Source organism: Aegilops tauschii, unplaced genomic scaffold, assembly GCF_002575655.3.
Source record: "Aegilops tauschii subsp. strangulata cultivar AL8/78 unplaced genomic scaffold, Aet v6.0 ptg000228l_obj, whole genome shotgun sequence".
NCBI lineage: Eukaryota > Viridiplantae > Streptophyta > Magnoliopsida > Poales > Poaceae > Aegilops > Aegilops tauschii.
This window is the reverse complement of record NW_027332516.1, coordinates 117,606-132,280: the sequence shown is the minus strand read 5'-3', so window position 1 is coordinate 132,280 and position 14,675 is coordinate 117,606.

Genomic DNA, 14,675 nt, shown 5'->3' with positions numbered 1-14,675 from the left:
CACTGATCTTCTTGGCTTCATGCTAAATGAAGGACTTTTGGTTCCACTCTTCCACCTCATCTCCAGAGTTGTACTGCACATACAAATGATTTGCATAAATACATACTTCCCATTTAGAGTAATGTAATTAACAAACATCAGATAATTGCCATTTACTGGAATTTAATGAACAAACAAACATAATAGCCCATTTACAACTAATTAATGCACAAACAACATAATAGTTCCATTTAGAAGAATTTAATGGACAAACAACAGAATAGCAAACTTATATGCATTCATATATGGTTTCATGAAAAAACACCACACATAACTCATTTACAGCTAATTAATGCACAAACAACACAACTTTTAGAGGAATTAATTGGAAGTATAACAAAACTTTCCATTTTAGAATAATTTAATGGACAAAAAACACAATATTTCCATTTATATGCATTCAGATATGGTTTCATGAACAAAGACCACAAATATGCCATTTAGAGCTAATTAATGACCAAACAACACAACTTTATGATATCAATGAATAAACTACATAACATTCCAATTTAGAGGCATTCATATAGGGCATCATCAACAAACAACATCTCACACAGATTAATAAACAGACAAAAAACAACTTGGGGTCACCTCCTCGACGTCGTCAGAATCAGATGGGTTGTTGGACCCAGCAATGGCCAGCTTCCTCTTGGTGCCAGCAGCTTCCTCTTTCTGCAATATAAGTAATTCAATTATACTACTAACTACATAACACAGTATGCAAAGGTCAAGCAATCTGCAATGTGCTTCTAATAATCTAAAATGATACTTTGACCTAAAATTAAACTGTACCCAAAGGTCAAGCATTCTACAATGATAGCTTGGTCAAACTAAAATTTTAGGTCATGCTGACTGTGGTCCTTCAAACTATAATGCCAGACTGGGCACCAACACTAATCTTGTGAGTGCTCAGCTCTCTGCCAATGGAGGTAGTACATTCTGCCAATCAGTGAGCCATTGTGGTTGACAACAAGTAATTGCATTTAGTTCATCTGCTCATGCATGTAATGTACATAGTGGTGCATCAGCTGCCCTATTCTCTGAACCTTATATTAGATGGTATATTGTAATGCCATGAGCTTTAGGAAAGGAAATCTTTGTGCAATTTTTGGTGCTAGGTGTGAAACTATTTCATATGGCATTCATGCATGGAGTTATGCAACAAGAATTTAATATGAGTTGGTCATCTGGCATAGTTGCATGTCTAGCAAACCTACTTATGGTTGACTTTATAAGTACAACAATCCTACAGATCAAAAATAAACCTACCTACAATTTTAGTTTATGGATAATGAAGTGAAGCTCCTAACTATTTTGAAATTGCGCACTAGTTAAACGTACCGTGTTCATTTCAACAATTAATTGATAGACTTCAAATGAAGAAAGTAGGATTTTAACCTCATTTGTACAATAACAACTTTAATAGATACACTGGGTGGCTGCTCAGCCCCTGTCGTGGCCCACTGAGGGAATATGCACAACAAATCTAACAACATATACAGGACAGAACAAAATCTGAGCACATGCGGCAATCCAGATTCTAATATAAAAAACCTAACTCTCATTATGATCTCTGTAGCATTCAAGCACGAATCAACTACAAAAAACCCTAACTCTGAAATGGGGTTCCCTATTCAATCAAAAAACCCTAACAAGCAGAACGGGGTGCCGCATTCAATCACAAATCTACTATAAAAACCCTATCTACTAAATCTTCTGCTTATCAACTACAACTATGAAAGGAGGGGAACGAGAAGCATTACCACATCCACCACCTGCTTGTCGCTCGCCTCCGCACCTACATCCAGTGCGCCACCAGACGCCGTCACCACCAGGTCCGGCACGACGGAGTCCGAGCCCACCACCCCCTGCTCCACCAGATCCGCCGCCGCAGCGACCAATCCACCGACTGCGGGTGCAACATCTCCCGCACCGCCGACGGCGACCACTTCTTGGACGGCATCTGCCGCGGTGTTCGCGGCCTCGACCACAACTCCGTGCGCAGTGGCGGCAGCGCCACGACCTTGCTCCATCGAAGCCTAAGAGAACCCGCCGGAGAGAGGGAGGCGGTGGGGTTGAGCGAGTAGGCGCGGTGGCGGGGCGATGGAGACGAGGGGGAGACGATGCGCCAAGGAAGGAGGGAGTGAGCCGATTTGGGGGGAAATGGTGGGGGGATGCGGCCGGTGGTGGTCCCCCCCTCTTATAGGATGGGACTTTTTTGGAAGTTTTCATGCGTGGCGTGGCCCATGGCTAGCCCACGACCGCCGCACGTGACAAGGGGAACGTGACAAGGGAAAACGAAACGCCCACGTACAATACATGTATACCCTCAGCGTACAAAAGTAATTGGGCCGATGAGGGCTCGTACAGGGCTCTACGAGTGAGGGAGTCCTGGATTGGGGGGTCCTCGAGCGTCCGGACTATGTTACGTGGGCCGGACTGATGGGCCGTGAAGATACAAGACAGAAGGTTCTCTCCCGTGTCCGGATGGGACTCTCCTTGGCGTCCCGATATGAAGATTCCTTTCTCAGTAACCGACTTTGTACAACCCTAGTCCCCTCCGGTGTCTATATAAACCAGAGGGTTTAGTCCGAAGAGGCAATCATAATCATACAGGCTAGACTTCTAGGGTTTTAGCCATTACAATCTCGTGGTAAATTAACTCTTGTAATACTCATATTCATCAAGATCAATCAAGCAGGAAGTAGGGTATTACCTCCATAGAGAGGTCCCGAACCTGGGTAAACATCGTGTCCCCCGCCTCCTGTTACCATCAACCTTAGGCACACAGTTCGGGATCCCCTACCCGAGATCCGCCGGTTTTGACACCGACATTGGTGCTTTCATTGGGAGTTCCGCTGCGTCGTCTTCGAGAGGTTCGATGGCTCCGTCAATCATCTACAACGATGTTGCCCTGAGGGAGGTCTTTCTCCCCGGTCGGATCTTCGTATTCGGCGGCTTCGCACTGCGGGCCAACTCGCTTGGCCATCTAGACTAGATCGACAGTTGCATCCCAGGTCACCAGATTAGTTCTAGGAATCTGGACTACGTCGCGGATATCCGAGGAGACTTGATCTCCCAAAGATTCACGACCCCAACCTCCGCTCTGGCCTTAAATCCGGAGCGCATCATCGGGCCCGAAGGCGGGATCCCTGAGCCCGCCGGACTGTCAGCGGCCGTTGAGCCCGGCACGGGAGAGCCGGACTCTTATCCGGACACCGGCTCCGAACCTTCGGAGTTGATATCGTGTGAGCTCAACCCAGGAGTTTTCTTCCCGCCGTGCCCCACAAACTCTCTTTTCCCTGGCCAAACTTTGCCCTTAAGTGAGGCACTGGACCTAATGCGATCCCTCGTTATTACAGAGGAGCAGCGTCCGAACCACGCCCAGCCCGGACTAGGGGCTATGGGCGGGGAATTTTACATCCCACCCTCCACCCACTTCATAGCCACTGTTGAAGGCTTAAATGACATGCACGATTACGGCTTCGATGCCGGAGAAGAGCAGGCCCAAAACCCGCCGCCCGCCGGACGCTGGCCGGCCACTTCTTCGTACGACATATACATGATGGATACACCCAAAGAGGGTGGCGACGATAATGAGAAAAATCCAGTCGAGGATATACCTCCTGAGACACAATCAAAACGTCGACGTCCGCAACACCGCTCTAAATCACGCTGCGGAAAAAACAGCAATACCGGCACAGGAGAAAATAATACTCCAGACGATGCCGAAGACAATGAAGACCCCATTGAGCCAACTTCCGAACAGGGTAAACGGGAAGATGGGCGATTCAGCCCTAATGAACAGGCCGTAAACAAAGACTCGGAGGACAACAATTATCTTCCGCTCTCCGAGGATGAGGTGAGCCTCGGCGACGAGGATTTCATCATGCCTCAGGAACCTCTCAAGCAGGAGCGCTTTAAGCGCCGGCCAATAGCCACTGCAAGGAGCCTGAAGAAGAAACAACAGCAGCTTCAAGATGACCAAGATATGCTCAATGACAGATGGACTAATGTCCTGGAAGCCGAGGAATACGGCCTCGAGCGCCCAACCAAAAGTTACCTGAAGCACAAATTGTTACCCCAATTCGATGACGAGGCTCTGGAGCCCGTACCATCAGCGCGTAATGCGGCTGACCGACCACCACGTGGACGGGACAAAGCGGCAACTCAAGACGAACACCAGCCCGTACCACCTTGCCGTAAGGGCAGAGACACAACAGCCCGGGGTCATACATACGACCTGCAGCAGGACCTGGACAACAGAGCAGGTCAGACCAGATCGATCTACGGATCACGGGGGGGGGGGGGGGGGGGCGCCCCGACGCGCGACGACGGCCATCTAGCCGGACTTCACAAACACAACCACCACTGGGCCGAATACCGCAGACGAACTCCATCCGAGCTATGTTACGACTTGGTCCGATACAGAGGTGCCGCACACCCCCTTTGCTTCACTGATGATGTAATGGAACACGAGTTCCCGTAAGGGTTTAAACCCATGAATATCGAATCATACGATGGAACAACATATCCCGCACTATGGATTGAAGATTTCCTTCCCATATCCACATGACCCGCGGTGATGACCTCCACGCCATCAAATACCTCCCACTAAAACTAAAGGGATCAGCACGGCACTGGCTAAACAGCCTCCCAGAGGACTCCATTGGCAGCTGGGAAGACTCGGAAGACGCCTTCCGCAATAACTTCCAAGGTACATATGTCCGGCCTCCGGACGCCGATGACCTAAGTCACATCATCCAGCAGCCCGGGGAGTCGGCCAGGAAACTCTGGACTAGGTTCTTAGTTAAAAAGAACCAAATTGTCGAATGTCCGGACGCCGAAGCCGTCGCGACCTTTAAACATAGCGTCCGGGATGAATGGCTTGCCCGCCACCTCGGTCAAGAAAAACCAAAATCCATGGCTGTCCTCACCGCTCTAATGACCCGCTTTTGCGCGGGAGAAGACAGCTGGCTCGCCCGTAGAAGCAACAACACCATTGATCCGGGCACTTCCGAAGTCCGAGACGGCAACGGTAAGCCATGACGCAATAAACATAAACATTGTAACAATAATGAAGGAACGCAGGACACGGCGGTTAACGCCGGATTCAGTGGTTCCAACCCCGGTCAACGGAAAAGGCCATTCAAGGAAAACAGAGACGGACCATCCAATTTAGACAAGATACTGGATCGGCCCTGCCAGATCCATGGCACCCCCGTTAAACCAGCCAATCACACCAACAGAAGCTGTTGGGTCTTTAAACAAGTCAGCAAGCTTAATGCCAAACAAAAGGCGAAGGGGCCGCCCAGTGACAGTGATGACGAAGAGACTCGCCAACCAAACACCGAGGGTCAGAAGCAATTCCCCCCCGAAGTAAAAACAGTGAACATGGTATACGTGATGAACATCCCTACAGTGGACTGCAAGCGCGTGCTACGGGACGCCTGCGCCATAGAGCCAGTCGCCCCAAAATCAAGCCGATGGGCAGCCCGCCCAATCACTTTTGATCGCAAGGACCACCCAGCCAGTATCCGTCATGAAGGTCCGGCAGCTCTCATCCTCGATCCAATTGTCGATGGGTTCCATCTCACGAAAGTCCTTATGGACAGCGGCAGTAGCCTTAATCTACTCTACCAAGACACTGTCCGCAAAATGGGCATTGATCCTTCAAGAATGAAGTCCACCACAACTACCTTCAAGGGAACAATATCCGGCGTAGAAGCCCACTGCACGGGCTCAATTACATTGGAAGTCGTTTTCGGGTCACCAAACAACTTTCGAAGCGAAGGCTTGACCTTCGATATTGTCCCGCTCCGCAGTAGCTGCCATGCACTACTCGGGCGTACCGCTTTTGCTCGTTTTAATGCAGTCCCACATTACGCCTATCGCCAGCTTAAGATGCCCGGTACACGCCGCATCATCATGATAAACGGGAATACGGAATGCTCCCTCCGTACATAGGAGCATACTACGGCTATTGCGGCCGAAGTACAAAGTGGCCTTATCAAGCCGCGCATTTCGTCGGCCGTCAAGCCGCCGGTCTCCATTAAACAGGACCGATCAACCTCAGAGCTGGATTAGCAGTTCGGCCTCCATCGTCCGCCCCATATAGCCGCGAACTTTGTACCGCGCATACATAATTATGCACTTAAAATACCCTGGTCACCAGCGGAAGCACAATACGGACAAACCTACAATGCGGTCTGCACTCTACTAGTCTCTTTCCTTTTTCTAACTGTTTTTTATCTTTTACCACAGGTGACTATTCTTGCTGAGAAGTCCTTTAACCAAGGCAAGGCAGCGTAGACGTGCGGCAGGAGGACCAAATGCTTTTTGTAGACCGCACTCTTTCTTCCAAACCTGTAGAGTGCCCTTTTTCTCAGCCTTCGATCCCCGGCATGTCAAATAGCCTTGGTGGTAGCGTTATAATCTTTAAGATCGCACTGGACGTATCGTTCAGATGCCAATCAACATAACCCGCATTCAGTATTCACTTTTCTCAAAGAACTGAATTTTGCTTCTGTGGTTATTTCACGCACGCACCTTGGCATATATTGCCAGGGGCTCGATATGGCAATATATGAGTTGCCGTCAAGTCCGAACAGCTTTATATCATACTTCGGCATCACGAGTTTTGGCCTTATATGCATCAGCTCCGAATCATGTCTTTGGTCAATAGTTGGGTTGCCCGGCTCCTGTGCTTACTATCTTACGTTCCGCTCTATCAGCTAGGGTAGTAAAGGGAGAACTACTGCGATTGTGTCCTGGTTTGTCCGGATGAGCACCTCAGTAGAGAAAGCCGAAAACTGACTGTCATGATGAGGCGAGAGCTGGTCAACCACTCGCTGACTCTTCGGAATCTTCGCGATTCCTTCCGTATTACAGGAAGGACCATTCTTCTGGTCACGTATGTAAACGCACATTATTCGGATAACCGCGTACATACCAGGGGCTATATCATAGACCCACCGTCAAACTCCTATGGCTAAGTGAAAGTATTAAAGCCCTATAGTCTGATTGCTTGGTTCGCCGCATTGACACCTCCTTAATGGACCAAGACGTTGGGTCAAGAGTGATCAAGTTCTTTTCCGAACACCCCCGCATTATACGCGAGGGGGCCGAAGCCGACAACTGGTAAACTTTCAGATTATATAAAAAACGGCCGCACATGAGGCACCAAAAACTTTGAGGCAAAAGTATAAAAACATAGCCCTAATATATCATAATATTGTTTTTACAATTTGGTACATTTCACTCAAACATAATATCTTTCGAGCACCGACCCTCTATAAAGCGGGCACCCTCTAGGACATCCTCAAAATAATGCTCTGGCGTGTGATGGTCCTTGCCCTTGGGTGGACTTTTCGTTGCAATATCAGTGGCCTTCATCTTCGCCCAGTACGTCTTGACGCGGGCAAAGGCCATCCGTGCACCTTCTATGCACATTGACTGCTTAACGGCATCGATACGCGGCACCACATCAACAAGTCGCTGCACCAAACCGAAATAATTATTCGGAATTGGCTCAGTCGGCCACAGCCGGACCACGACGTCCTTCATGGTAGATCCGGATATCTTGTGGAGCTCGGCCCACTGGGCCATCTGTTCGTTCAGCAACAGCAGATGCTTTGGCATGCTGAATTGTGACCAGAAAAGCTTTTCTGTCTCATGTCCTTCTTGCGCTTGGAAAAACTGGGTCGCATCGGAGACACTCTTCAGCAAGTCAAAAAATGCGTCTGGAGAAATCCACATTTGATTAAGCGGGGCATACTTCGGATCGCCGAATTTAGTTTGTAATAAAAAAGGCTTACCGGCCGCGATCTCCCCAGCTTGCCGGATCTCCTCCCGAGCCGCTCTGGACTCGGACCGTGCTTCCCTCGCCTCTTGTAAGGCCTTGTCAAGATCGGCCGTTCTGGTTTTGTTATCTTCCTTGAGAAATTCGCATCGGCTGGTGGCATCCTTTAGCTCAAGTGCCATAGTAGATATTCTCACCTCGCACTGGCGCTGAGCAGCCTGTTCGGCTTTTAATTCAGCAGCTGCCCTTTCGGCAGCCGCATTACTCAACCTGGCTTGCTCCTTGGCCCGGGCAAGCTCAGCCCGAAGGGTCTCAACTGCGGCGGCACTATCTGCAGTTATGCATATCTCAGTATACAATTCCCAGCGTCATGCTCATATTATAGTACTTGCATATACTGACTGCCCCAAAGACATACCTTGCGCCTCGTCGAGCCGCCTGTTAATCAACGCGATGTCATCATCCGCCACATCAAGTTTCTGCTTTAGATCTGCAACCTCTGTAGCTTGGGCAGTCGCCAGGGATGTAACAGCCCGTGTTCCAATTAGTCAGATTATTTCCTGGGCATATCTTTCTTGATCCTCTGACCGCCTCCCTTTGGACGCCAACCAGAGTCTCAGGGGCTACTATCTATACACAGGCGCATTTTGCATTTATAACACAATTGAAAATATTACATTGCATACCTCGAGGCCTCTTAGCAGGCCCATGAAGGCTTCATTCAATCCGCTTCTCGCGGACAGAACCCTCTCAACTACCATACCCATTAAGGTACGATGTTCCTCCGAGACAGACGCATGTTGCAACATACCCATCAATGTATCCGGCGCCTCTGAATTCCTGGGAACGGCTGCAGGAGTACGGACACCCTTCGAAGGGATATGCTTATTCACCCCTAGAGTCGTCCCCGGCTGTAAACCGGATAGTCTAGGGCCTTTATTGTTGGTCCCCGTAGGGGCCGCACACCCCGGACCCTGGACGGCCGAAGTATCACCTTCGGGCCTAGTCTTCATTGTCCTTCGCACCACTTGTTGATCGGGAGAGATCCTCCGGGACGACACCTCGGAGTCGTCTGCCTCATTGGACGGGGAGGTCTGCGGAGGCGTCTCGCTTTCCATCATCTCCGGAAGAAGATCCCCCGAGGAGGAGGACTGTGGAGGAAGGCTGCATGCCGGAATGCAAACATATATTTTAAATGTTACCCTTGCAACCAGGAAAGAACGAGATATGTTTAAGACACCCTTGTTCACTTACGATTCGGCTAAGGGCTTATCCTTACGGAGGAACCGCGTGACAACGTCGTCTCCCGAATCGGAACCGCCTGACAGGGATATCTTCCCTCGCTTAGAAGCCTTTATCTTCAATTATTCGGAGGCGGTCCTCTTCTTCCCACGGGGAGAAGGGATGCCAGTTTCTCCTTCCCTTTTGTCTTCAGAAGGGGGAGTTCTAATCTCCCCGGACATGGTGTCTGGCGTGCCTCCAGAATGAGGGCCACCTTGGGCCTTCTTGCTCTCCTCGTTGTCTTCCTTCGCCGACACTTGATATGGTGCCGGAACCAGCATCCTTGTTAACACCGGATCAGCTGAGTCTTCGGGAAGAGGGGCCGAACACCTAATTCTCTCCGCCTTCTTTATCCAGCCCTGGCCGAATATGGTTTTCTCAGTATATTGTTATGAGATATTTAACTAAGCTGTGTTCAGGAGTTGAGTGCTTATTAAGGTATCCGGATGGTTGCAGTCAAGGCCAAGGTCTTCTGTAGTATCCGGCCACTGTTTTCGTGTCCCGAAGAATAATTTCCACATTCCTCTGAGCATCGTGCCAAAGAAGTGCTGAAGGGTTCGTGGTCCTTCCGGATTGAGCTCCCACATGCGGAGAGGCCGTCGCTGGCACGATAGGACCCGGCGGACTAGCATTACTTGGATTACGTTGATAAGGCCGGTGTCCTTTTCAATGAGGCTCCGGATGCGGCTTTGCAGCGTCCGCACTTCATCAATTGATCCCCAGTCCAGCCCCTTATTAATCCATGATGCAAGCCATAACGGAGGGCCGGATCGGAACGCAGGTGTAGCTGCACACTTGGTACCACGGGGTTCAGTGATATAAAACCACTCCCGCTGTCATAGGTTGGAAGTTTCTGTGAAGGAGCCTTTTGGCCAAGGAGTATTGGTGAGTTTGCTCACTGTAGCGCCACCGCACTCCGCTTTTTTCCTGTCGACTACCTTCGGCGTCACATTAAAGGTCTTGAGCCACAAGCCGAAGTGTGGGGGAATACGGAGGAAGGCCTCACACATAATGATGAACGCCGAGACATGAAGAAAGGAGTCCGGAGATAGATCGTGAAAATCTAGCCCGTAATAGACATGAGCCCTCGAACGAAGGGATGAAGAGCGAACCCTAGCCCTCGGAGGAAGTGGGAGATGAATACGACCCTCTCGCCGGATCTGGGAGTAGGAATAACCTGCCCTTGAGCAGGAAGCCTGTGGGGGATTTCCGCGGTCAGGTACCTTGCCGCCCGGAGCTTCACAATATCCTCCTCTGTGACAGAGGAAGCCATCCATCGGCCTTGAGGACCGGGTCCGGACATGACTGGGAAACGCGAAGCAATTAAATTGAACCTTGGGTGCTGGAACTCGAGGTTGGAAAGGTTGAGGAAAGGGTTGGCGTAAAGGAGAAAGACGTGTCTTAGCCCCTTTATAAAGGCGATGAATATCAAATGCCTCCTCCTAGGCCTTAAAACCTGCCTATTCCTGAGGAATCATGCCAACAGAACGGTTGGGTTACCCACGCCCGTATTGATGAAAAACCCGCAATAAGGGGACACAATCTCTGCTTTGACAAGACGTGCCAATGAAACCGCATCTCGAAATATGGGGCGGCAGGCTAAAAAACGGTTCGAAATAATAACCGGGTGGTGACGTGATGTCACGCTATTAAAAGTTGTCAGCAGATTGGACTCGTGAAATATTATACTCTCTGCGGTTGTGTGTGGTATTTGTTTTGCAGAGTCGGACACGCTTCCTGTGTTCGGAAGGCTATTTTGGAGTATTTGGAGAAGGAACCCGCCTTTCAATGCCGAAGACAATCTGCGCGCCGAACACATCGTCATTGAAGCCTGGTTCAGGGGCTACTGAGGGAGTCCTGGATTGGGGGGGTCCTCGGGCGTCCGGACTATGTTACGTGGGCCGGACTGATGGGCCGTGAAGATACAAGACAGAAGGTTCTGTCCCGTGTCCGGATGGGACTCTCCTTGGCGTGGAAGGCAAGCTTGGCGTACCGATATGAATATTCCTTTCTCTGTAACCGACTTTGTACAATCCTAGTCCCCTCCGGTGTCTATATAAACTGGAGGGTTTAGTCCGTAGAGGCAATCATAATCATATAGGCTAGACTTCTAGGAATTTAGCCATTACGATCTCGTGGTAGATCAACTTTTGTAATACTCATATTCATCAAGATCAATCAAGCAGGAAGTAAGGTATTACCTCCATAGAGAGGGCCCGAACCTGGGTAAACATCGTCCCCCGCCTCCTGTTACCATCACCTTAGACGCACAGTTCGGGACCCCCTATCCGAGATCTGCCGGTTTTGACACCGACAACGCGCGCTCTACGCGGACATAAAAAAGACGATCGTGCCCCTCTTCACGAATCGTTTTTGACAGATCTCAGCCATCCTTGTGTTTCACGCTCCGAGCGTTCATTGGGGGGGGGGGCACCGGAGCAGAAACGGTCAATAGAGTGCTTGTGTCTCTGGGCGCGAACAGGCACGGTGGGTTGTCGCAGAACAAACACCCCGTGTTGTGTGCAGCCGCAGCCGGTAAGGGACCCGTCGAGGTTGAAAATCAAGTTGACAATAGGTAGGTGGCCATGTCCCGCACGTTGGACGGCAAGGTCTGGTTCTAACCGAGTGCATCTCCGCCCAGGCTGAGTAGCACCTTGACGTGATTGGCTGGATCGAGTCACCGTGAGTACGCGATCTAGTCTCCCGTCTCCTAGCTACCCGCCTGACCGGACTCGGAGGCTGAGTGAGGAGGACACGAGCCGCCACTCGTCCCAAACCTCGTGCCACCGTGAGCAGTGAGCACAGCGTGCCGGTGTGGATGTTGGAACTAATCTTGTTATTAGTGCTGATTAGATCATGCATGCATGTAGTTGACATGTGACACTAAAAGCTGCGGCTGTGTACCAACGTAGAGACGTGATCACGTTTACATGGAAAGCTAGTAGTGTTGGTTAGTGCATGCAGGATTAGCCTAGTCGTGGAGTTAGTTAGTGGCCTAGAGAAAAGGTCGTTGCAGTTGAGTGGATGGCTGGACATGCATGCATGTAGGAATTAGTTAGTGGGGTTAGCAGCGCCGAGTGTGGCGGCTGGCCAATGTGTGCGTGCTGTTAGTGGCCGGGCATAGCGGCCGGGTTAGTGCGTGTGTATAAGTTCCTGTGAGAAACCATGAAAGAAGTGTGTGTGTGTGTGTGTGTTCTCTTGTGTGAGAGAGCTCGAGGTAGAAGAAGACCGGCGCTGCAAGGCGGCGGCGCCAACAGTGGATAGCTGATTTGAGCGGCAATCTGCAGGATCTGCAGCCGCGGCATGTTGGGGAGGTCCGAGATGCAGACCTCACACAGCCCGCACGCTGCCGTTCTATCTCTGTTCCGCCTCTCCCTACCCTCCCCCCTCCGTATTGGTTTCAAGGTGGATGATGGTGTGACCTGGAGGCGCTGGCCACGTTCAGATTAATGATTTTGAGATGCCAACGATGGTAAATAAAGGTGAGCAATCATATCTCTTCGGATACAGTCGATGCGAACGAAGACATATTTAATCCTAACTAAGCGTTCAACCAGAAGATCGAGAGTCACACGGCACTCAGTGCACCGTTTGGGACATAGTTTCTCGGTGCAAAAACATGATGGCATCAGCAGATGATAGATGACGTGGCTTGACCATAGCTAGTTAACCAATGGTGGGTCCAATCTGTAAGTCTATAAGGAAAAGTTGATGTGCCTGGGTTGTTGATATGGATAGCTTGCATGTTAAAAGAAATAAGATAATGGGGATGAACTATTTAGGTATTATAGATCTGAGCATAGGTGAAGTCAGTCGACTTTTCCCGCGACAACATGACTGAGAACAAGACACATGTCAACCCACCATATGACAAAAAAATAATTGACTTTAACCTAAATGGAAAACAGTCTACTGAAGATTAGACAGTCCCTACAAAATTGTACTCCCTCCGTTTTATAATGTAAGACGTGTTTTTGACACTAGACTTTATGGGACAGAGGGAGTAGAAAATAGGCTTGTTTCTCCATCCTTTGATCTGCACTGCCAAGCAAATGTGCAACTGCTGAGCTACTACGTGATACAGGGATATCTACTAGTACTTCCAATATTGTATATTTAGACTTGTAGTATTGAGAAATCCTTGAGTACTCTTGGCTAACATGCTTTTATCGATCTTGTGAACTGCAGAACTCAGATATTTTGCAACCTGACTGTATCCTTATTGAACTGAACAGGGTTCAGACTGGCCAAGGAGTCTCTTGACTCTAAAAGCTTACGCAGAGAAAGAGCAGTTAAACCAGAAATTAGGACATCTCATAATTCACTGGCCAAAGAGGAAGACGTACGGGCAAGACAACGCAAGGGATTCATCCTCCTCAACCCACCTTTCCAGGTCAATTGCAATAACGAAAAAACTGACACGTCATAGTCTAGTGCTCGTTACTAATCGCACTTCTTTTAGAACACTTATAACTAATCACACGTACATATGGGTTAGCCCAAAGCAAGCCACCATCCATTTGGCTGAACACAATTAGCGTGACATAAAACCCTTCATCGAGTGCCGGTACTACACAATTAAGATAACATTCATAAACTGCCAATCATGGAGGACCCTAATATTAGAAGTACTAGTACTACCTACTGACAAAAAAGGGTTCCCCGCTTTGTATTATAAAGCAATCAACCGATACAACCAACGATAGGTGCTGGACGAAAGTAGCACAAATACGCCCAAAAGAACCCAAAAGGAAAATACAAAAGAAACAAATGCTGACAACGGCGGATCGACAATAACGAAGAAGCCTCGCGACCACTGCGTCCAGTGGAAATCTCCCACCGAGCTCCTAGACTCCGAAGCGCCGGTACCAATTAACACCTCCGAGAAGGGACGCGATGACGACGACGCTGCTACCAAGGGTTTCCCCCGGTATGCGGCCAGGGGAGAGGAAGGGTGGCCCCCGACGCCCTCCAGGAAGGTCTGGCGGCACTCTCAGGCGCCACCGCGTCGGCGTCGGAGTGGCCGGTAGGGATTTCTCCCGATCCCAACCTTCACCTTGGGCGCTCCGGAGCCCGCCACCAACCGACCCCCACCCTGCGCCAACATGGTCTTGAAGCTTCCACGCTGTCTTACCATGGCACCACGAAGTGAGGTCTGCACAACGAGGAAGAGGAATCGGGACTAGCGGCAGCAGCACCGTCGGCACGCGGGAGGGCTCAGCCTCCACTGTCAATGACGGTAGCCGATCGGACGCAATAGTAGGAGCATACCAGGCCCATGGTCCCATAGGCCCAGCTGAGCACTCACTTCCCGTAAAGCTCCCGCCAGGCACGCCGTCGGTGTCGCCGCCCCCGGTCCGAGCTCCTCCTCCTCCCCACCGTGCAGAAGGCGACGAAGCCGCGCCGGGGGCCGGCCTACTAGGACCCAGATGGATCCCGCAGGGCCCCGATCGCCGCCGTCCCCTGCCCCAGAAAGGGAAAATGCGCGCGCAGGGACAGGAAGTCCCGCCGCCGCCGACAACACCTGGGCCAGCGCCGGGGGTGGCGGGGGGGG